At 44.0% G+C, this 23,911-nt stretch overlaps 1 protein-coding gene across 1 annotated transcript in view; it reads right to left on the reverse strand.

The window, feature by feature from the left end:
• The window catches only part of PPP1R11 (protein phosphatase 1 regulatory inhibitor subunit 11), a 48,461-nt gene that overhangs the window by 20,679 nt on the left and 3,871 nt on the right, over positions 1 to 23,911 (reverse strand). The gene's annotated exons all lie outside the window — the stretch shown is intronic.

Genomic DNA, 23,911 nt, shown 5'->3' on the forward strand with positions numbered 1-23,911 from the left:
ATTGCTTTTATTCTGCATTTCTGAAAGTAAGTTGTGTTCCTTTTTAGGTATGGCTTGTGTGGTTGCCAGTGCTTGTCGGCTAGTACTGTTCTAAAAGTATATTTATTCATACAGTATGCTTCCGGTGAGTAAAAATCTAACTTCATTCAATAGGTGTAGGAAAATGCCACTGTTGGCATGGTTACCACTTTTTGCCTAGTGTTGATGCCAATTTTGATTGAAAGTGCTGGGACCCTGCTAACCAGGCCCCAGCACCAGTGTTTTCCCCCCTAAAACTGTACCTGTGTGTGCCAGGGCTGTGCCAACTGTGGGAACACTTAAGTCCCTTGTAAAAGGTGCCAAGGGCCCTATGGCCAGGGAAGATCTAAGGGCAGCAAGCAGGTATTATGCCACCCCATAGACCCCTCACTTAGCACATGCACACTGCCTAGCAGCTTGTGTGTGCTGGTGGGGAGAAAAAGACTATGTCGACATGGCACCCCTCTTAGGGTGCCATGCCCACATCCCACTGCCTGTGGCATAGTTAAGTCACCCCCCCCCCAGCAGGCCTTACAGCCCTAAGGCAGGGTGCACTATACCACAGGTGAGGGCATAGTTGCATGATCACTATGCCCCTACAGTGTCTAAGCCAAACCTTAGACATTGTGAGTGCAAGGTAGCCATAAAGAGTATATGGTCTGGGAGTTTGTCAATTACAAACGCCACAGTTCCATAATGGCTACACTGAAATCTGGGAAGTTTGATATCAAACTTCTCAGCACAATAAATGCACACTGATGCCCTACCGGCCTGTCTCCAGACTCAAAGAACCTGCACAGCGACGCATCCGACGGGACCAGCGACCTCTGAGGACACAGAGGACTGCCCTGCACCTAAAGGACCAAGGAACTCCCCAGAACAGCGGCACTGTTCAGAAACTGCAACAACTTTGCAACTTTGAAGCAACTTTTAAAGAGCCACTCACTTCCCGCCAGAAGCGTGAGCCTTCACACTCTGCACCCGACGACCCAGGCCCGAGTTCAGGAGAACCAACACCGCAGAGAGGACTCCCAGGCGACTCCAATGACGTGGACACCCCGAGTCGACCTCCCTGCACCCCCCCACAGTGACGCAGGCAGAGAGGATCCAGAGGCTCCCCCTGACCACGACTGCCTGGTAACAAAGGAACCCAACGCCTGGACCAAGCACTGCACCCAGAGCCCCCAGGACCGACAGGAACCACCTACTAGTGCAGGAGTGACAAGCAGGCGGCCCTCATCCTACCCAGTCGATGGCTGGTCCGAGAAGCCCCCCGGTGCCCTGCCTGCATCGCCTAAGTGGCTCCCGGGTCCCTCCATTGCCTTCTATAGCAAACCCGATGCCTACTTTGCCTACTGCACTGGGCCGCCCCTGTGCCGCTGATGGTGTTTTTTGTTGGCTTAGGTGTTTCCCTCGCCCCCTGTGCTCTACAAAACCCCCCTAATCTGCTCCCTGAGGACGTAGATACCTGTAAGCAGACTGGAACCGGAGCACCCCCATTCTCCATAGGCGTCTATCTGTTTTAGGCCCTCCTTTGACCTCTGCACCTGACCAGCCCTGTGTTGCTGGTGCGGTGGCTTTGGGGTTGCCTTGAACCCCCAACGGTCGGCTGCCTATGCCCAGCAGACTAACTGTGTAAGTGCTTTACTTACCTGCAAAAACTAACCAAACTTACCCCCCCCGAGAACTGTTGTTTTTTGCACTGTGTCCACTTTTAAAATAGCTATTTGCCATTTTAACCAAAACCGTGTGTACTACTGTTTTAAATCAAAGTTCTATACTTACCTGTGTGAAGTACCTTGCATTTGATGTACTTACCACACATTTGAATCTGTGGTTCTTAAAATAAATTAAGAAAATATATTTTTCTATATAAAACCTATTGGCCTGGAGTAAGTCTTTGAGTGTGTGTTCCTCATTTCCACACTACCACAAAATAGAACATTATTATCTAATTTTGCCACCATCAACCATTTAAGGGGAACCCTTGGATTCTGTATATACTATCTCAAAGTGAGAGATAGTGTGCACAGAGCCAGTATTCTATCTATCTCTATATATCTATAGCTACTATATATCTATAGCTATATCTATATATCTGTAGCTATATCTATATATCTATAGCTATATCTATAGCTATATCTCTATATATATAATAATAATAATAATAATAATAATAATAAACATAATAATAATAACCCTCCGTCTTCCGCCTCAGGCAGCGCCTGTATCCCTGGAGCAGGACTGGTGCCGGAGACATCCTGGCAACAGGGGCAACATTCAACCAGGTGAGCTGTACCCTCGGAGGGCCCCAGTTGTGATGTGAGGAGGGCGGATTCTCTGCTTGCCGCCAGAACTGTGCTGTAGCCGCTCAGCAGGGGATAGAAACGGGCTGCAGTGGAGGGAGTTGAAGAGGCGGAGCAGAGTGGGACCGTCCGGGAATTGAGGCATCCAGGGCCAATGATAGCAGGTACAGCAAAGTCGCAAGGCCGCACCGTGGCCTAGACCAGAGAGAAGATGCAGCCGGGTGGAGTGACTGCACAGGCTCCGGGACTTGGGCCGAAGCTTGTTCTGGTTCTGGACCCCTGGCCCCTTTGAGGTCGGGCACACCAGGGGGCAGCGCGGAGGTCACAAAGAACAAACTGCTATCGTGGTGGAGCGGGCTGTGCCGCAACATATTGGCCAGGCGCATCCGGAAGCAGCCGTCCCGGGAGAAGACCTGATGGGCCTGCTGGCTGAGTCAAAGAGGCAGGCCCATCAAAATACTGCGGCGCACGTCCTGGAGAGGCACGGTCCCCCGGACATTGGAGACAGGAGTACTGCAGCTTGGATGGCAGTGTGGTACCAGGGTGACCACTCCAAACCATAAGCAGGTAAACATAAGTACAAACGCTCTGTTCTTGATCAATGTGCGACTGCCCCGCGACGAGAGGACCCACCAGCACTGGGATAATGCAATCCGGCTAATCTGTGCTGAAGGTTGGGTTACTGATCGGGCCCTTAACCACATCCTGGGGGCCCGTGAGACCTAGGGTCCCATAGCAGAGGAACCCAACTGACTCCAATGACACAGATCCAAAGAGGGCCTCAACCTGTAAGCCAGGTCTCCAGAGAAGACATCTTAACCTGGGCCAGGTCTGCGGCAGCCTTGGGAGCTTCACTAGGAGGCTCACCCCCAGGCTGTGAGTTGTTTGCATTGCTGTGAGGCTGCTGGAAAGGAAGCGTGATAAACAGCTCTTCGTGGCCGTGCGGGCGTTGGGCTTACCCCGCTAATAGGTGGCCCCAAGCCTGGCACCACTGCTGTCTCGAATCAAAGCGGACCTACGGAGATGGCAAGCGCTGCCGCTGAACGTTCTGGGCCGTTTGGCCTTATATAAGATGATGATACTGCTGCGTATTCTATATGTGCTCCAGAACTTCCCACTCCCGATTCTGGATTCCTGGTTCCATACATTAGATAGAACTGCAACCTGATTCCTCTGGTATGGCTCAAGACACTGGATTGCGCTGCAGCACTGCCAGAGGGGGGTATACGATGGAGGGATGGGTATTGCTAACCCTTACTTGTACTACCTAGTGATGCAGCTCCTGGTTGTGCACGACTGGTTTAATCAGGGGTGGTCCGATCCGGCTTATGAGCTGGAGCTAGCCACTCTTTGCTTTCTGCTTATTCTAGGCCTCCTCTATTGGGGGGGGGAAAGAGTACCCAGTGAATACAGTTTTTCTTGCATGGCGGCTGGCATTGCGGCACACTCGATGGAACAATGTCCTCACTCAACAGACCCCATTGTGGCACGGTAAATGACTAAACGAATCAGCTGCACTGTGTGGGTTTGAGAGATGGGATTTGATGGGCTTTTCTTAGTTGGGCAATGTGTGGAAAGGGGACGCCATGCACTCCTTTCCAGATTTGCAAACTGACTTTCAACTCTCCTGCATGCACTTTTTTTTTTTTAGATACCTCCAACTCTGCCATGCCCTCAGAGTGCCCTTATCCAGTACTGACATCACCGGAATATAGTCCGCTGGAGGCCAAATTACTAATGGGAGCGCTGAGGAAGAAAGGGGGGTTCCCAATTATACAAGATGTTATTTCACCACGCCCCGGGCAACCTAAACCATATCAGAGATAAATGTGAGGGATAGTTGGATCCTACTGAAGAGGCAGATTGGATGGAAGCACTAATGGCACCCAGACTACTGGCAGTGTCGGCAAGTCTGCAATTGGTGAAAATGTATTTTTGTATGCGTCATACCTTTCTATTGGCCAGTTGCACCAAGCTGTTCTCCGCCCCTCTGCTTATTGTCCTCGGCACTCAGAGGAAGCTGCAGACTTCTTTCATATGGTCTGGAAATGCCCGGACATAAAGGTGTACTGGGGTAAAATAATTGTGAACTGAATGCAGAGATGGTGAGGGAGCAACAGATGTCCCCCAAAACTGGTCCTGTTGGGCACAATGGAGGAGTTGGAGGGCTCAAGAACACACTACACATTCATGGGGACCGCCCCATTAGTGGCAAAAAGACATTGCAGCCACTTGGAACTCTGCCACTGGCCCGTCCTTCTGAAAATGGAGGCACGGAGTAGATTGGTGTGCACGCCAAGAAAAATCAGTCTGTGAGGCGAGGGGTTGCCCCCATAAACACACAAAGGTATGGGGGAAATGGTTGAGTTTTCCCCCATGAACATTTATGATTAGGTGATCTGTGCCCAACAATGGTAATGTTGAGATGTCTATCTTTATGAGGTTGATTTTATGCTGGCAGCGTCTGGACCTACCTGTTAATTTCTATATCTTTCTCTTCTGTTCTTTCTTTCTAGAAACCCAATCCGTTTTTTTAATAAACAAAGTGAGAAAAGCGACAGTTGATAACCAAGTGCCAATCACTGAGAAACACCGAGAGTGGAAAGCATTTCCACAGTAATAGAAGAAAACCAACAAAAGCCTGAATTTACTTAGAAGTCCATGCCCCTTGATTCTACAGCATGTTTATACCGCTTCTAAATAGTTTTAAATCTGCATATCTGCTACTTAGCAAACCGTATTTAAGGTTGCTTATAAAGCTAGAAGAGGGAAGGCAGCCGAAAGCTCGAGCCAGGTTCAAGTCAGAAGCCTGGCTCAGCTCGAGGTCCTGCTGGAACCTTGCGCTCACAACGAGCCGAGCATTCATGTGGCTTCAGCCTGCCTTCTTCCACGTACCATGGATGTGGAGTTGCATCCAGAGCTAGTGACTTTCGAACTGAGAAACCTGGTTCAAATCTTGGGGTTGGCTCAACACCCTGCACTTCTAGGAAAACCGCATAATCCCTCTAAACAATGAATAATGAACTTGTGAAATATAACTGGTGCTCATGCAAAGCGCTCCAATACCTACGGATCAAGTTTGTGCTATATGAAAACTGCAGAAAAATGCACAAAGGTTACAAAAAAAAAAAAAACTTAAAACAAGGAAAGACAGAACCATTTACTGGTGGATTTTTATAAAGTAAAAACTGGAATTGGGTGATTTTAGGCAAGTATTTTATTTCAGCAACACACATTTTCTTCATCATCGCAGATAAACGCACCAAACATACGAGTTCATTTAATGGTTTATTTTCATTTAATCGAATACAATGTTACTCTATAACAATTTGGGCCACGTACAGGGTTAACACACAGCAACTGTCTCGACTCGTAATTCAGTAATAGTTCTGGTTTAAAATCGCTTTTAATAAAATACTTCTCAGTGCAGTGGTATGTGACGTAAATGCACTTCTATGAATTTTCAAGAGACTGTCAAATTTCAGGTGATGTTTGTCGTATGATTTACAAAGTAATATTTCCAGAGTTTGGCATAGCCCACGGGCTCTAAAATCCGAGCCAGACCCTAGGCTTAGCTCTACCTTCTTATTTATTGACTTACCCATCTCAATCTAAAGACAAACATTTCTGCACATAATTGATCGAAAATGATGCTACAGCAGTGGAATCATGTTCCCAGAAGTGGAACAGGACAGCCAGATGAAGTAAAAATCTACTCCACAGGACTATTTCTGTAGGTTCAGATCAGTGACGCTAGGCCTCAAACCCAAACAGAGCTCATTTCATCTTGAAAAATACACAGTCCAAAACAAGCGCATGGCATATCAATACAACACAAAGCAAGGCACCCAAACAGTGGATATCTAATATTTATTCACATAGAAACTATACAAGATACACAAAAACTAAGCATTCAGAAATGCATGCACACATACAGTACTGATAAAAATTAAGCCAGTGAAATAAAGCAGTCAATTATGCTAAACCTGCATCACAAAAGGTGGCAGCTAGGTATCAGTGAATTTCCCTCTCCTTTGAGTGGATAATTCTTAATTATTCGGGGGGTGGAATTTAATTAAATATCTACTTGTCCATGGGACAGGTTGCTTCTTAAATCTACTTGTCCTCTAAAAAAAGATCTACTTGTCTGCAGTTCTACATAGTGGGGCTGGAGGCAGCAGTAGGCAATAGCTCCAAAGCTGTATTGCCATTAAGTCTGCAAACCTACTAATTTGCATGTTATAAGGACTTTCACCAGCTCTTTTCTAATCTTTCCTCATAAGGAGAAAGGTTGTAAATTTACTCCTGACAACAGCAGAAATAGAAGTTCGTCCAGGACTGGGAAAAAAGTGGTTGGAGGGAAAATGAACTTGTAAACACTCAATAGATTTTCACATGAGCAAGTCTACACATGCATATTTACTCGTGCTAAAAAACAGTTCACAAATATTTTGTAGGAGTACGATTTACTGATCTACTTCTGTAAGTTCTTGTGAATTCATAAATGCGACTAATTCAAAGATGTATACCATGGGTGCACTTTTGTGACATTAAAGAATTGGGTTTCTAATAAAGGTCTGCCGTTAACAAAGACATTTTGTTTTTATTAAACTTCTATTTCTCCCTCTATCGACTAGCTTTACTGTGAGTGATCTCATTTTGCTTTTCCACAAGGAGCATATTGGTACACAAAGCAGTTTTGTTCAGTGCCATGCACTAGTGTGTCAATCAGTGGCGTAATGAAACTGGAAGTGGCCCCCCTGCAAAGAACATGGAGGGCCCCCCCATCCAGACTCCCTCAGCGCAGGTGCTGTGCTGAGGGGACCCCCTTGGAGGGGGTCTGCAGGGCCATTCTTATGCCACTGGTGGCAATGTGTGCTTTTTGAGATCATAAAACTTTTTATTTTTATTTTTGCCAATGTTTGTTTCAATGGTGAGGGCCTGGCAGCTCCCACAGCGATAAAGGGTTACAAAAGCCATGTCAAAATAAGACACACATTGACAAAACCAGTTGGATCTGTTGGTTTTGCCAGGGCTTGTTTATTTTCATGCTTCCCACATTCTTGTTGAAAATGGTTAAAATGATTTTCCATTAGGAATAGTTTTTGGAAAAATACTAGCATGCATCAACACATTTTACTAAATGACGCTTCAAAGAAATAGCACATAACATTTCATAGTAGCGAAAGTTTTTTTCCTACTTGTCCTTTTTTCTGAACATTTTATTTTGAAAGCACATAAACCATCACTCTTGCTTACAAGCTCCTGCAAACATTTGCATGTAATCAGAGAACATTTTGGGAGCATTATACTTGGCCTCGTATTGCTTAACTTTTCAAACATTTATGTACTTTTTTTTTTTTACTGGAACTACTATAAGTAGCGCATTGTGACCGTAAAACGTTTATTTACAGCGCTCACCCTAATTATGAAGGTTTCTCATTAATGAACCATAAATACAAGTTCGGACAGCATTAACATATGGACACACATATTACCTCAATTGCAGACAGTTCCCTTCTCTCTAAACTGGCAGCCAAAGGGTTTGTGCTGCAGGGGAAAGGGCCTACTTGTCCTAAGGACAAAATAAACATGAAAACGTGTTGCCCTTGACTCCAAACAATATGTCCCGGGCGTCGGACGATAGGATAATCAAGGATGTGGAATTCCTAATAAAATGTTAGTTACGGAGGTGAAAAAACAATGTGTGTGCATACAGTTTTCAACGGTCATTCACTCCAAAAAACTAAAAGAACAAAACATAACATAACCACTATTATGCCTTTATTCAGGAGTCACCTTTAGGCCTAGCAAGCTGCAACTATTTGCCATAAGTAAATAAGAAATATAAAAAGTGTACGCAAGTCAGCTTACTTCAACTGTTGGCTTTCTTATGTTTTTCATGGATTGACATTGCTTGGATGGTATATTGGTCAATGCCATGACATTCAGAGGATGGTTAATTTGTCCCATCTATGGCCCCATTATATTCTGGTGATAAGATCAAATAGTTGTTTTGTTAAACTGAAGATATAACATGACATGTAGCTTGAAACGAAACACATTTTTTTTTTTTTTTTTTTAAAGTTTCATATAGCGCAAACTCAATCGGGGAGCGCTTTTCACGAGTACCACTTACGTACACGCTTAGCAGTTGAAAAATATACAAACTGCCACATTTTAAACAGAAAAAAAAAAAAAAAAAAAAAACACAAATCTTTAACACGGCTCTTCCGGAAATCCAATTCTACACTATTCGCTGCACTCGGAAACCTGCCCCATGATGCTTTTCGGGGCATTACTTTTACAGAACATTTTTGCCCATAACTCACTGTGTGGTAGTCCTATGACAATGGGACCAGCAAAATATTCAGCACGACACACTCTGTCTAGGTCATCTCTGGGTCCCCACACTAGCTTGGGGGGGGGTTGTCAAAATAATAACCTCTCTCGCCATTAAGTTTTTTTTGTTGTTTTTTTTCTTTTTAAAGTTCTCTCATGGTCAGAACTAGTTTGTGGTATTATTCTAGTAAGCCTGCTAGGCCTGAAAACGTGTACTGCAACATGCCCTCTAGGGGCTAAATATATGGTTACACTGCATTACGTTCTGTCGTTCTATTTTAATGTGGTTATGCTATCTAGGGGCTGACTATATGGTTAAATGACCATGTTTCTTATAAATGCTATTTTTATTGTGGTGCCATTAAGGGGCTGTTCTGAGCATTACAGTCTAGATAATACAATATTTGCTGCAATCGGAAACTCGGCCCATAATGCTTCACAGGGCATTCCTTTTAGAAACATTTTTGCCGATAACTCATTGTGTGGTGGTCCTAGGACAAAGGGACCACCATCAAAACTGTCAGCACAATGTGCTCTTCCAAAGTCATCACTGGGTCCCCACACTAGGTTTGGGGGAGGGGGAAATAATACAAATAAATATAAGTCATGCAAATATTTTCAGATTTTCCTTCAGCTGCAGCAAGAAGGTAAATGCAGGGATGTGGACTTAAAAAATATCAACTTGTTAATGGGGCAGGAAACTTCTTAAATCTACTTGTCCTGAAAAAAAAAAAATCTACTTGTCCCTTTGGTGCATGTAGTGTAGAGACACATTATGGAAGCAACCTCATTATGTAACAGCTCTGATTATGCCCGGGATACTCCTATAGTAGGGCTTGAATACTTGCGGTTTCAATCCCTGCAATAGCAATTTCCTTATTTTGCCACAATTCCACAGATCTACATACTGGGGTTGGTGGAAATATGAAGGAATAGCTCCAGGGCTGGAATGCCTTTGCATCTGCAAACCTATTAACTTGCATGTTTTAAGGAATTTCAGCAGCTCTTATTTGATCTTTTCCCATTATGAGAAAGTTCTTTCACGGTTGAAAAAAAAAGTGGTTGGAGGGAAAGCGAACTTGTGAGCGCGCAATAGATTTTCAAATGAGCAAATCTACATATGCATATCTGCTAATGCAAAAATACAGTTCAGAAATATTTTCTAGGAGTACGATTTCCTGGTTCACTTCTGTAAGTTCTTATGAATTCTTGAAAGCCACTAATTCAATGACATGTAACATGGGGGCACGTTTGTGACTTTAAGAACTGGGTCCCTAATTAGGTGCCTCATTTTGAGTTTGGCAGGCAGCAGAAGCTGCCCGCCAAACTCTTTAGGACAGAAAACTGCTGCTCTGATTTTTCGGCCCTATTATGAGTTTTAAGCTGGGCCAGTGGAAAACTCACCACAACATTGACGGCAGCTTGTAATCGAGCCTGCGGCAATGTTGCAGTGCGTCGGATGCGACAGCACCCGTCGCGCTTTTCACTGCCCGTAGTTCGGGCAGTTCCATGGGGTCCATGCACTGCCCATGCCAAGTGCATGGGCACTGCAGGGGCACCTTGTCTCCAGCAGTCTTTGAAACAGCGGTGACATCACCCATGCAAAAGCTGGTGGAGAGGGGACTTGTAATCCCCAGGCAGCGCTGCGGAACAAGACCACCAGGTTGTCGAATGGCAGCAACCTGGCAGTGCCGGCGGTCAGACCGTGGCAGCTCCGCCACGGTCGTAATGTGGAGGCCGGACCACTGCTATGGTGGCGTTCCGACCTTCACCACGAGTCTGGGCGCTCCCAGGACCGCCAGACTCTTAATCAGGCCCTAGGTCTGGCAATAAAGACATTTTGGGCCAGATTTAAGAAAAAATGGTGCTACATCACAACAAGCGCCACTTTTCTTGCAGCCCCTTGCACCCCCACTACTGCCACCATGGGTGCACCGCATTGAAAATACGGCAGACCATAGCCCAGGGTAGGGTGCAATAGCATCAGAACTTTTGATGCCATTGATGTACTGTCCAGAGTTCAAAATGTTGGCGCTAACCCTGAACAGTATATAGGGGTTGTAGGAAGCTGGCTCTCTATATACTATATCAAAATGAGATATAGTGTGCACAGAGTACAGGGGTTCCCCAAGAGGCTTGATAGAAGTGAATTTAAAGATGGATGTCTTCTTCTTGTTAGGCAGAGCCGCTGCCCACTGGATTTCTTGGTCCTCGGTGATGCAGGGAGTCCCCTGGAGGCTTTTCAAGGGTTGCTGGTCCTGCAGAACACGTTGCTTCCCAGTTGCAGAGTCTTTGAAGCAGGCGACAAGCCGGTAGGGCTGGGGCCAAGTCAGTTGTCGTCTCCTTTTCTTCTCTGCTGGGTTTTCAGCTCAGCAGTCCTTCTTCTTCTTCTTCTTGTGAGGTCATCAGGAATCTGAAGAGCGGAGTTCAGGGTCGCCCATAAATACTAAATTTAGGCGGGCGTTAGGGCTAGAGCACAGTAGCCAATGGCTCCTGTCTCTGGGGGCGGATACACCCTTTTTGTGCCCATTCCCTGTGAGGAGGGTAGCACATCCTTATCCCTATAGGTCCTAATCCTCCAAAGAAAGATGGAGGATTTCTCAAGGAGGAGGTCACTTCAGCTCTGGTCGCTTTAGGGGTGGACCTGGCTGAGGGGGTGAGTCCTCCTTGTTTTTCTCATTATCTCTCCAGACTTGCCGCCAAACATGGGGGCTCATCGGGGGGGGCAGGCATCTCCACTAGCAGGAGTGCCCTGGGGCATTGGAACACCAGACTTGAGCCTTTGTGGCTCATCGCCAGGTGTTACAGTTCCTATAGGGGGAGGTTTGAAGCACCTCCACCCAGGACAGGCTTTGTTTCTGACCAGAGTGCACAAAGGCACTCACCCCATGTGGTCAGAAACTCGTCTGGAAGTGGCAGGCTGGCACAGACCGGACAGCCTTGTACTAGCAGTTGAACTAACATACAAGGGGCAACCCTAAGATGCCCTGTGTGTGTATTTCTCAATAAATCCCACACTGACATCAGTGTGGGTTTATTGTGCTGAGAAGTTGGATGCCAAACTTCCCAGTATTCAGTGTAGCCATTATGGTGCTGTGGAGTTCGTTATGACAGACTCCCAAACCATATACTCAGTATGACTACCCTGCACGTACAATGTCTACGAATTGACAGACACTGTAGGGGTATAGTGCTTAGCAAGCTATGCCCTCACCTGTGGTATAGTGCCCCCTGCCTTAGGGCTGTAAGGCCTACTAGAGGGGTGACTTACCTATGCCAAAGGCAGTGGTTTGTGGGTATGGCACTCTGAGGGGAGTGCCATATTGACTGTCTTTTCTCCCCAGCAGCACACACAAGCTGCAAAGCAGTGTGCATGCACTGTGAGGGGTCCCGGAGGGTGGCATAATACATGCTGCACCTCTTAGGGACCTTGTTTTTGACAGGTAAACTGTCTCCTGTGTCCACATCATGGGCACACAGATTTGTTTGACCAGGGGTCAAAGAAAATAGCTTAGCATACTGCTGTAGGACTTGCCTACAGTCAGCTTGCTGTTGGGCAGAAAGGGTGTCTGATTAGACCACACCATCCACTGTCCCATCCTAAGTTGAGAGGCGGTCAGGGAGAGGTTCACTCTCTGCTTCCTGATCCTCATCAGTAACCCTCCTTATGGTTATATCTGCCCTATCATTATAGAGCGTAAGGCGGTTAATATGGATCACCCTCTTGGTTGTCCTGCTAGTCCCCAGGTTCACCACTACCAGTGTTCTTTCAGAACCAGATTCTGTAGCTGAGAGAGCATTACATACATTAGACATCAAAAGGGCATTAATGTACTACATTGATAGAACAAAACAAATTTGCAAAACAAAACAATTGTCCGTTGCTTTCCAAAAACCTCATACAGGGAATCCAATATCCAAACAAGGCATTGCCAGGTGGATAGTTAAATGCATTCAAACCTGCTATATCAAAGCAAAAAGAAAACTGCCTATAACACCAAAGGCACACTCAACTAGAAAGAAAGGTGCTACGATGGCCTTTCTAGGAAACACCAATGACCGAAATATGTAAGGCAGCACATGGTCTACGCCTCATACGTTTACCAAGCATTACTGCGTGGATGTGTTAACAACACAACAAGCCACAGTAGGACAAGCAGTACTACGAACTTTATTTCAAACAACTCCAACTCCTACAGGCTGAGCCACCGCTTTTTGGGGAGATAACTTCTTACTAGTCTATGCACAGCATGTGTATCTGCAGCTACACATGCCATCGAACGGAAAATGTCGCTTACCCAGTGTACATCTGTTTGTGGCATGAGACGCTGCAGATTCACATGCGCCCTCCCACCTCCCCGGGAGCCTGTAGCTGTTGTTAAGTTGATCTTGAACATTTGTAAAATTGTAAATATATCACTTTAAACCACATTATGTACATACATATTTACTCCATTGCATGGGCACTATTACTGTATACACAACTCCTACCTCACCCTCTGCGGGGAAAACAATCTAAGATGGAGTCGACGCCCATGCGCAATGGAGCCGAAAGGGGAGGAGTCCATCGATCTCGTGACTCGAAAGGACCTCTTCGAAGAAAAACAACTTGTAACACTCCGAGCCCAACACTAGATGGCGGGATGTGCACAGCATGTGTATCTGCAGCTACACGTGCCATCGAACATACATATATTATTATATATATATCCAATTAGTAGGCATTTTTTGAGAAATAAATTATTTATCTTCTTTTGCATATAACTTGATGTTCTAACAATTGTTGTGCTCAAGGTTGATTATATTCTTCTAGGATTCTTGTTGGAACCTTTAATAGGAGATGGGTTATTCTTCCTTGTTTGTTAATTACCGTATATGTCTGTGCTTCTCATTGAGGACAAATTCTGCCACACCTAACCCTCCAGACCCTAGGCTACTCAAAGTATCATACCCATGTTGCCCAACCACAACATACCCAACCTGCCTCCACCTATGCAAACCATTTATCTTGCACCTGTCCTAAGGTGACATTTGCTGTGGAAAAATAAACAAGTTATGCCTCAACAACCTCTAGAAATGGCTTAATGTACTGCAGCCTGCTACAGAAAGCACCTGTGTATCGCTCGAAGGTCAGCTAGTGAATGCCTAATGGATGGAAACGTGTATCAGGAAAGTTCAAATACAACTTCTAGATGTTACCTAAATAAGACTGCCCACTGCTTCGTTAAAAGCTGCCCTGACAAGCGTGTTTTGCCAGAATGCTTCATTCTCTCTACCTATGATTGACCAGTAAAAGTTAAAGCATACTGCTTGCTGGCCGACTGATCAGCAACAACCTGCTGCTCTCACTCTCTCTTGTATGGAGTTAGGACAACAAAAAAAATAGTTTTGTGGCTAAACAAGCCCAGATGAACAATTAGTGGGTGGGAAAAACCAGAAGCGGCAAAAAGCACAACCTTCTTAAAACAGCCTTCAAACTCCCTCCTTTGCCCCACATAAAAAAAAAGAGAACTGTAGTAGATGGTGCACCTACCTTCTCCACATCCCAAACAAATGTTGTATCGCTAGCACTCTTTCACACTTCCCCATCACTCAACAATACACGTTACCACCAGGGATAATGCTTGCTTACTCTCCTTAACTGTCACAATCTGTAATTCCACACACTACATTCCATACCTCGAGTGAATATGGATGCATCAGACACTTCAGAAGCTTAAGTCCAGAGACATTTGGGAATACCTACAGTGCTGCCAGAACCAACCCACCATTTCAACTGACTTGGGTATGCTGCTTGACAACCTCTGCCACAGAATACCACCTGCCCTAGAAATTCCTAGCCCAGAACATCCCAAAAAATAAATCTATGGTGGGCATCAAACCCTTCAGCAAGTGGTTCAGTGAGGAAGATGCAGAGTAGAAATGTGTCAAAAGAAATCTGTAGCATCAGTGGTATTAGTCGAAGGATAAACAGGACAAAATCTGCAATAAGAGACAAAAGCTATCACAAAGTCAGTGTGAGGGGAAAAAAAAAGCCTTACACGGTGTACAAAATGCACATAATCAGGTTAAATACACATACAATACCCATCAAGAACTGTCAGACTCAGACACCTTAAAATGTATGTCCCAAAACACTCCAAAGACGTCCGGAATTCTCAAAATCCAAAATACGCAAACCTATTGGTAACACACCATTTGTGAACCTTTGCACTATTTCTACCACCTCGGCATCATTCCTGCTCTGCCTCATCCGCACCAAAGGAACATATTTGGGTTTTAAACATAGCCATTAAAACAAAAGTGTCTATATCTGGTTGATCAGCCTTATGCCTTACCCCATTCTTTCCTGCCCTGGTAGCAGATATAGTTAACCTTATCAATACCTTCCTTCTCTCTGGCATAGTTCCTGGCCTTTTGAAACAAACATTGTCATTACCCATCTGGAGGGGAAAAAAAAAAAACCATCTAGTGACCCAACACCTGGAAAACTACTGACCTATTTCAAACAACACCCTCTTAAGTTATCAAAATCACCGAGCGGTGACGAGAAAAGTCCATAATTAAGTGGAGATTAACCAACTCCTCCGAAATCTGTCTGGGTTCCACCCTTCATGGGACCTGAACATGATCCAATATAATGGAAGAGTTCCTTTTCCTTAGATGAGGATAACAAAATTGCACTTAAATGCATTGACCTCTATGCAGCCTATAACATTGTCAACCACACACTCCTGCAAGAAACACTGGAAGGCGAACAGGCATATTCAGACATGTGCTACTAAAGGGCCAATTACGTATTTCTAATTACAGCCAAAAAGTCAACATTGCATCATTTGAAATAAACCACATGCCCAGTATCATGCAGCGTTTTGTAAGTCTCATCCACCTTATGGTTTCTTTTTGACATTTCAGAGCACTACTTGGCTCAGTTCTCCAAGAAGTACAACGTGTACGCGGACAGCACACAAAATCAACTTCCATCTGGAAAGAGAACCCAATCAATACCACTTCATGCCTGAACCACATGTCCCACTGCATGATGGCGATCTTCCTGTGCATAAATGCAGTCAACAACTACATCTTAGTAATCTAAGCCTATGAGCCCGCTTTTCTTTCCTTTAACTGGCGCTCAGGCAGTTCCATTGGAATAACTCATCTTTCCATTTCTTCTAGTGTAAGAAACCTCTGGATTCTTTTCAATGTCAACTTCTTTTGCTCCCCAAAGGAACTATGGCCAAATGTGAGAACATTTTTTTACAAATGCAGAAAATCTTTTACACTAATCCACATATGCCATAAACAGAAACCTTATTCTGACACAGCAACTACTGCAACATTTTCTACTCTGGCCTCCCAAAACTCTCAGGCTCCAGAACCAAACAGACACTTGTGCTTAAACCAAGCAAGACTATGTCACACAAAAAGACAGATCACTGGATCACATGGACCGACAATCTGGAACACCTGCCTATAAACTGGAGATGAAAACCCAACTAGCAGTTGTCAGGAAGGTCTTGAAAACTGTACTATTCAGACTTCCCTTTGAACTCAAAATAGAAAAGGGGTTGATCAAAAAATCTAGGACATGGTTATTGGGCGCCTGGTTGGACTTAAACCTCTACTTCGTGCCTCTTAACAGAATCTTAACATCCTCGTCGAATAGTCCTGGGCTAACCAAATTCTACTTTAGAGTGTTACTGTTAGAGAAAATAAGTATACAGAATTAAATAAGGCACATATTAGGTTATGTAATGCTATTGAAATGGTTAAAGCACAATACTTCCATTACTATGGCCAAGCAGCACTGCCAGTTTAGGCACTTGTTCAGTACTTTCAGTGTTTTTGGGCTGTTTTTGTCTGTGTCACACAGGCCACACGTTTGAACATAAATAAAAGTTGGGAGGGTATGTAGAGTCTGACAGGCAAACATTTAATGAATAACGTATGGGTCACAAGCAACTACCAAGATGACCCCACAATTGCGGCCTTAAAAAAAATATATATATACATATATGTATATATATATGTTTTATTGCCCATATAGTAACAAAATACAGTCAATCGATCATATAAATGCATAATTCTTTGCCCATCTGCAATCTACAAGGTATGCGCTCTCTAAATCATTACATTCCCATAATGTAAACTAAGGCAGGATAACCTGGGCACTCGGCATATCAATCCTTCTAACTTATTTTCGTCTCATCCCCAAGCATAGTGTATGTATTAGCGATCATCTCTGGTCTGATTTCCATCCTTTGCTGCCGACTATTTCAGTGAGTAATTGGGTGTTTTGCAGCATGGTGTCTAAGCCGAGATCTATCCTACCATGTGTTGCCTGGATCCTTCTGGGCTTGAACTCTCATCAACTTGACTAGAGGTAGTCTCTTCTATTAGGGTATGTGTATTAGATGCCCACGCTAGGAGGCTCTCTTGCGCATTTGTATCTCATATTGTTTTTCACATATGAGCTTCTTCTGCCCACTTTATTAAATACTTTGTCCAACTTAGTTTCATTGGTGGACGAGGGCTTGTCCAATTTTTGGCTATACGCCTTTTGGCCACTTTGAGGTCCAGAATCACATAGCACCTGCTTACACAATGCCAGTCTTATTTGTAAAAGGGCAAGCTAAAAACGTTTTCGGAAAAAAATTCGGAGACAATAAAGTGGGACTTGGGATTGATAGCTCTCTTATCCTCAAACAGAATAAAAAAAAAAAAAAGCTGCAAATACCACTACAACTTGTCTGAGAGCTACATATTTCACTTTAAAGTCTGGACTAAAAAGAGCTTTAATTGACCCTCTCTTTCACTGCAGCTAGATAAGGTGCAAAAGGCCAACCCTTATTCAGCAAGTGTCAGTTTAATTACTGGTGCAATGAAATCATCCAGTTACCTAAAGATTGTTTCCACTGAAGGATCGTCAAACATCTATTTAATGGGGGGGTTGCACTGATCCTTCTGCGACTGAAGTTTAACCATTTCGAACAGACATGGTTGCATTTTTGTTTTTACATACATAAAACATTCCCAAAACAGAATCTGCGCTTCCATGAAGAGTAAAGGTGGGGGGGGGGGGGGGGGGAAGAGAAAGCAGGACAAGAGAAAAACTCACAAAAAAATTTACTTGGAAAACTACACTTTCTCATCCAGAAATGTCCTCCTCACTCCGAACCATAGGGGTAACATCAACCACCATCTTCTGCGAACAACAATCTTTTCTGCAATACCCATGGAAGCAAGCAATCAAAACAAAGCAGAACTCAAATTTTCCAGAACGATTTAGCCCAATCTACTTGGGAAAAGAGAAGTCTCCTCCTTTGGTGGCCACCGAGGCTTTACTGCATAACCTACTGAATCTACAAGTTCTTCATCAGTCCTTATCAAATACTTCTCAGTGCCTTCTTCTTGCCAGATAATAACATGATACTTCTCATACTGTGTACATCAGTTATGGTTGTTCATTTATTTTCCCTTGTCTTGGCACCACTTTATAAGATCACATCTTCAGCAACAAAGACCTCACAGGTGAGATTCACTGCAAGCAAAAAAAAAAAACAAAAAAAAAAAAAAAAAAAAAAAATTTATATATATATATATATATATATATATATATATATATATATATATATATATATATATATATAAAAATAATAATAAACCCAGAATTGTGTCAGATGAGAACGCCCTGTCTGCTCAGTTTCCAGCCTAGTATGAATAATATTGATTACACAGAAGTTGTGTTTCTTGTAGTGCAGAAGAAGAAGAAGAAAAAACAAAACAAAAAAAAAAAAACACACTGGTGCGATTGGATCTGTGCATTTGCAATTTTCTAAATAATGGTCTGCAAGACCCCCAAAGCCGAGACTCCCTAGTCATACTGATCACATCCCAATGGTTGTCTGAAAGCACCCCATGAATTTGGAACTACCTTTCACCCATGATACACACTAAATTTACTTGAGCTATTTAAAAAAAATAAAAAATAAAAATAAGGGAACTATATCCCCACAGGAACTTTGCACCAAACAATGTAGGTTCTACAGTGCAATTATCGAATTTTTTGTACAATAGAAATCTGGTTATCTTACCATCAGTGGATTAACAACAAAAATGTTTCCTTGTGTAAAGTGCTCCTATACCCTTGGGTCTATAATGCGCAACTTAAAACTGAAAATAAAGAAGTGGTCAGCAAAACCAGTGTGTTGGGTAGATTCAGTCGATCTCGGATCTAATGAGGAGTTACATCGGGATAAATCGGTCTCTGGTACATGTCTACATAACTGACAAGCAAATGCCTCAGGCTACAAAATGCAAGTATGCATGCCTCCACGTTCAACCGCCTTGATACTTGGTAGAACTGGAAGTTCATCTTCATGAGTGTGACTACATACCCCTAAGCAAACATCCCCAGTTTCAAGGAACTGTTTAACTTTCGATGGTTTTGTATAAAAACTTAAAATTAGATTTTATCACATGCTATCCTAAAGAGTATATTCACACTAAATTATCAAAAATTCACAAAGAACGTGAGTTGGATTGCACTTTGGAATCCCATGCTCAGAAAGAATACAAATTCAACATTTCTGAAACTAAGGATTGCTGTGTACATTAACTGATGCCCATCATATGCGACAGCAATTATTTCAGGGAAGGTAAAACAGTTTAAGTCCACATCCACAAGGCTGGATAGGTTTGCACGTGTCCCTTAAAGTTTTGTCAAATGTAGAGTTCATTCAAAAGAAACAACCCCATTTTAACGTGCCCATTACGCTTGTTCTTCCTTAGACAGTGGACAATGACAGTTCTGCTTTCTCCCTGCAGTACTTTCTATAGGAGATGTGTTTCTTAAAGTGCAGAAATAATTCAGTAGAGCTTTGGGGTCGGTGCATTTGTGATTTTCTCAGCAAGGTTGTAAAACACACCCTACACGGACACCACAGGCACATCCCAATGGTTTTCAGAAAGCTCCTAAAGAATATTTAACTCCCTTCCTCATTTGAGATGCACTACCTTTCTGGAGTTTTCCGTCTCTTACAACAATTTTTACTAGTGTCTCGAAATATTAGTCCTGATGAGTGGAAACTTATGAAGAGGTCAGAACATCACTGATAATAGGTGCATACAGATTAGGGGGAAAAAATTGATTATATTCTTTCTTAATTATATTATTTCTTATTGTCCATGCTGGGCACCTAGCTATTTGCTCATTTTTTTAACACACTTTTTGTGTGATTGCCAGAAGTACTGAGTACCTTCTAATGATTATTTGTATCAAATGCATTAAGCTAGACGTAGAGGGATTACCACTCGTTAATACTTACCTACATTCATTGCAGCAGAACTAATTCAGTTCTGTAATTATTAACATGCTTAAGGCTAATTTGAACTAGTCCTTTAACTCTGTTGAAATGGTGCCTATCATAATCAATGTTGTCATGTTCATGCTCGTGCATAGCAACTGATGTGCTTCAACTAAATCTCGGTTTCAATGATCCTTTGTAGGCATTTAGGAAACAGGAGATGGAAGATATATTTCAGAACACTGGCAGAGATTGCTGTGCCATGAAGAATGTATGATCCGAGGATTAATGCAAGACTATTCACACAGAGTGAGCCGTCGCAAATGATGCTGAGTTGACAGCTCTATGTGGGTTGGTAACTTAGAAGGAGCACAACAAGCCCAAACGTGTTATTCCCGAAGCCTAACAAAATCTAGGCACCACCAGGAGAAGCACAATTCGTGGAAAAACAGTGCCAAGCTCAATACGATTTATGCCACACCGAAGTGAACATGAACTGACTTTAGGGTAGAAAGGCAGTTTTTTGTGGGATACAGAAGGATTCTTACCAGTAGCCAATTTCATGTTTCCCTGCTCTACTTATTGCTAGCATGGTTCACAAAAGACAACACATGTGAAGAGGCAGCAGAGGTAGGATGGTCAATTCCTGTATTGCCTTCTTATGACCTGGTCGTGTTTGTCTTGCTGATGCATTAGATGGGACGGAAGGATGTAAATGCCTCTATTATCTTGACAGCCACTCATTTAGTTTTGCTAGTTCCCACTAACAGAATCCGTCTCCCTCTGCCTCATTAACCGCAACTGCTGCTCTGGGTCAACAACAGCATCCCATCCATAAAACAGGGGGTATTTTCTCTTCACGCCATTCACACACTGTCAGTACGTCTTTATGAGTATGTAGACCTCGTACCATTGTGCCTAAGTAGCCTATGCAGAAACCCCTTGAATTGCAGGTACCTAGTCAGCCCAGGGTACATAACAAAAAAGAAACTAAGTACAAAAGATTAGCAAGCTGTTGGCTATCTATCTTAATCATACATTAAAAACATAAGTCAAGGACAAAAAAAATACAGCCATTCGCAAAGGTTTCATTTCCTGTAGTATCTAAAAGTACCTGCATCTTTTTCTGAGACATACTGATCCCTGAAGACATTTAAACAACTCAACAAATATTGGAGGCAGTTGGCTTCATTCAAACCAAATCAGTTCTGAGTACTGTAGCTTTTCATGCCTCCAGAATGTTTAATTGTGTGATGTCAGTCTGATCCCTTTAGAGAAAAGAAAACAGCTCTAGGAAGAAACCAGAAGTTCTAATAAAGAACTAGAGCGCTGCTATTTTGTACTACAGATAGAACAAAGTCAAGTTTTAGTGAAAGTCACTCTGCAGCATTTAAAGAGGAGCATGCATAACTCTGCACGTTAAATACTGAGATCTAAATCTGCATTTTTTTTTTTTTAACTTATGTGCCTTGTTGAATGTGCTATTATCAGAATGAACGATGTTACAAACTTACACAACAGCAAACTGGGCAGCAGTAACAAATAGTATCTGCTAGTCTTGCCAACTTTCTAAGTTGCCGCTTGAAAGCCATGTGGACTGGATGCCCCCCCAGTGTAACTTAATTAACCCAACAACTTTCAAGCACCATCTCTTAATTAACTGGACGTTTGTGCCGCTCAATCATTTCTAACATGTTGCAACTTCTGGTTTTCAATAAAGTTTTTTTAAAACATACAAAAGTGCCAAGTCAAATGTCACACATCGTCACTTCCTGTGATGTTTTGTGCGGTGTGTACATATGTATATGGTATATCTATAGAGCAAACTCAGCTAAAAGGCAGTGGAGCTCTGTACTGTATCAGGATAATCAAGTAGTATATTATGCCATTTCTGAAAGCAGTATGACTTGTAATGAAACATTTACCTCATTTTCTCCCGCTCTCCCACCTCTCCAGCAACTCTCATAGGGCCTATTTAATGGAGGCTGCAGCATGACTCTAGTGAGTAGGTCCACCCCTGCTCTCCCTCTCTGCTGCCCAGGCTCTGCCCAAGCTCTGCTTGGCCACCACCAAGGCTTCCTGCACAGGAGCCTCGACAGCTGGCGAACCCTATCTGGTCCACTGGTCCAACCTGCCTCTTCCCACTAATTTTCTCCAGATCTCCTGCCTTCCCAACACCCCTCCCCCCCCAGGACCTATTTAATGGAGGGACAGCGCAGCCGCGTCACCAGCATGTTGAAGGCAAGCTTGTATGCACCAGTCTGCCCCTGGACCATGCCAGGAACCCTGGATCTCCGGACCCACTCAGGTGCTCTGCTGTCAATCTTCGCACCCAAAATCCCAGACACAATAACTGCTGCCTGACATCGCCCCGCAACACAGCAGGACTCTTCAGCTGTCACCACTGAAGTCTCACCGCCACATCAGCTCCGAACACCACAGCAGTGCCCCTCTCTTCACCATCAGCACCGACCAACACCAAAGGGGACAAGCTCAGCTGCAGCCTTCTCAACGCTAGATCCCTCTGCAAGCATCGGGAACACCATCTCGTCCCGACACAACATTCATCACCGAAAACTGGATCACCCCAGATTCCACTCCCGCCATCACCACTGCAACACCTACCGGATACCAGATGAAACACCAGGACCGCTCCAACAAACACTGAAGCAACATTGCCATCATACACAAGGAGACTATCACCTGCACCATAACCAATCAGACCACGCCAATCATGGAACACACAAACTTCCAACTCTACACCGACAATAACACCACCATCAAAGGCACTTCGGCCTACAGACAGCCAGGTCCTTGGAACGAAATCAGCAACGCCATTGCAGATTTCATCACTCCTCTTGGCTTAGAATCCAATCACTACATCTTTCTGGGAGACCTCAACTTCCACTGGGACAACCTCACTGACATCAACTTCACCAATCTTTTGAAAAGATTGGACAACATTGGCCTCAAACAGCTAGTCACCGATTCCACACATAGCAGGACATCGACTGGGCCCTATTTTCTCTAGCAACAGAACTAGGTACTCCCACACCTCAGACCTCACCTGGACAGATCACTCTATTGTACACTTCACCATCAACGGACATACCCTCTCCATCCCCAACCCCACAGCGCAGCTGTACAAGGTCACGCAGCAGCAGTGGACCAACGCCATTGGAGCCACTCAGCCCCCACCCCCCCAAAAACTGGACCAAGCAGTACAGAACTACAATGACTGGATCACCAATGTCACCGACCTAGTCGCACCCATCAAACTGGCCAAAATGCACAGACCAGTCAAACAAGCCAACTGGTACACCCCAGAACTTAGCAGGACAAAACACAAATTCAAACAACTTGCGAGATGGCGCAGCAGCTGGAGCAAAATCAACAGATCTGCATTTAAATCAGTCCTCAACAATTACCAGTGACAGATCAGCACAGCAAAGAGGGAGGGGCATGACCGTCCGAATCAGTACCAGCACCAACTGAACCAAGGAACTATTCACCATTGCCAGACAGTTCACCTTCCTCGAAGCCACAGAAAACAATCCCCACATCACAGAAGCTCTGTGATGCACTTGCGGACCATTTCCACAACAAAATAGCAACCATATGCAAGAACTTCGACCCCCAACCCTGCAGCACATCCAGCTTCCAGTCAACCACCGCTACCGACCACTTTTTCAATGCCTGCAAAAAAACTCTGCAATCAATCAAAAAAATGTATAGAGCGCGCTACTCACCCGTGAGGGTCTCAAGGCGCTTGTGTGTGGGGGAGAGGGGTGAAGGGGGGTTACTGTTCGAACAGCCATGTCTTGAGTTTTTTTCTGAAGAGTTGGAGGTCTTTGGTTTTGCAGAGGTTGGTGGGGAGGGAGTTCCAGGTTGTGGGGGCGAGGTAGGAGAAGGCCCTGCCTCCTATGGTGGTTCATTGGA

Source organism: Pleurodeles waltl, chromosome 6, assembly GCF_031143425.1.
Source record: "Pleurodeles waltl isolate 20211129_DDA chromosome 6, aPleWal1.hap1.20221129, whole genome shotgun sequence".
In the NCBI taxonomy this organism is placed as follows: Eukaryota; Metazoa; Chordata; class Amphibia; order Caudata; family Salamandridae; genus Pleurodeles; species Pleurodeles waltl.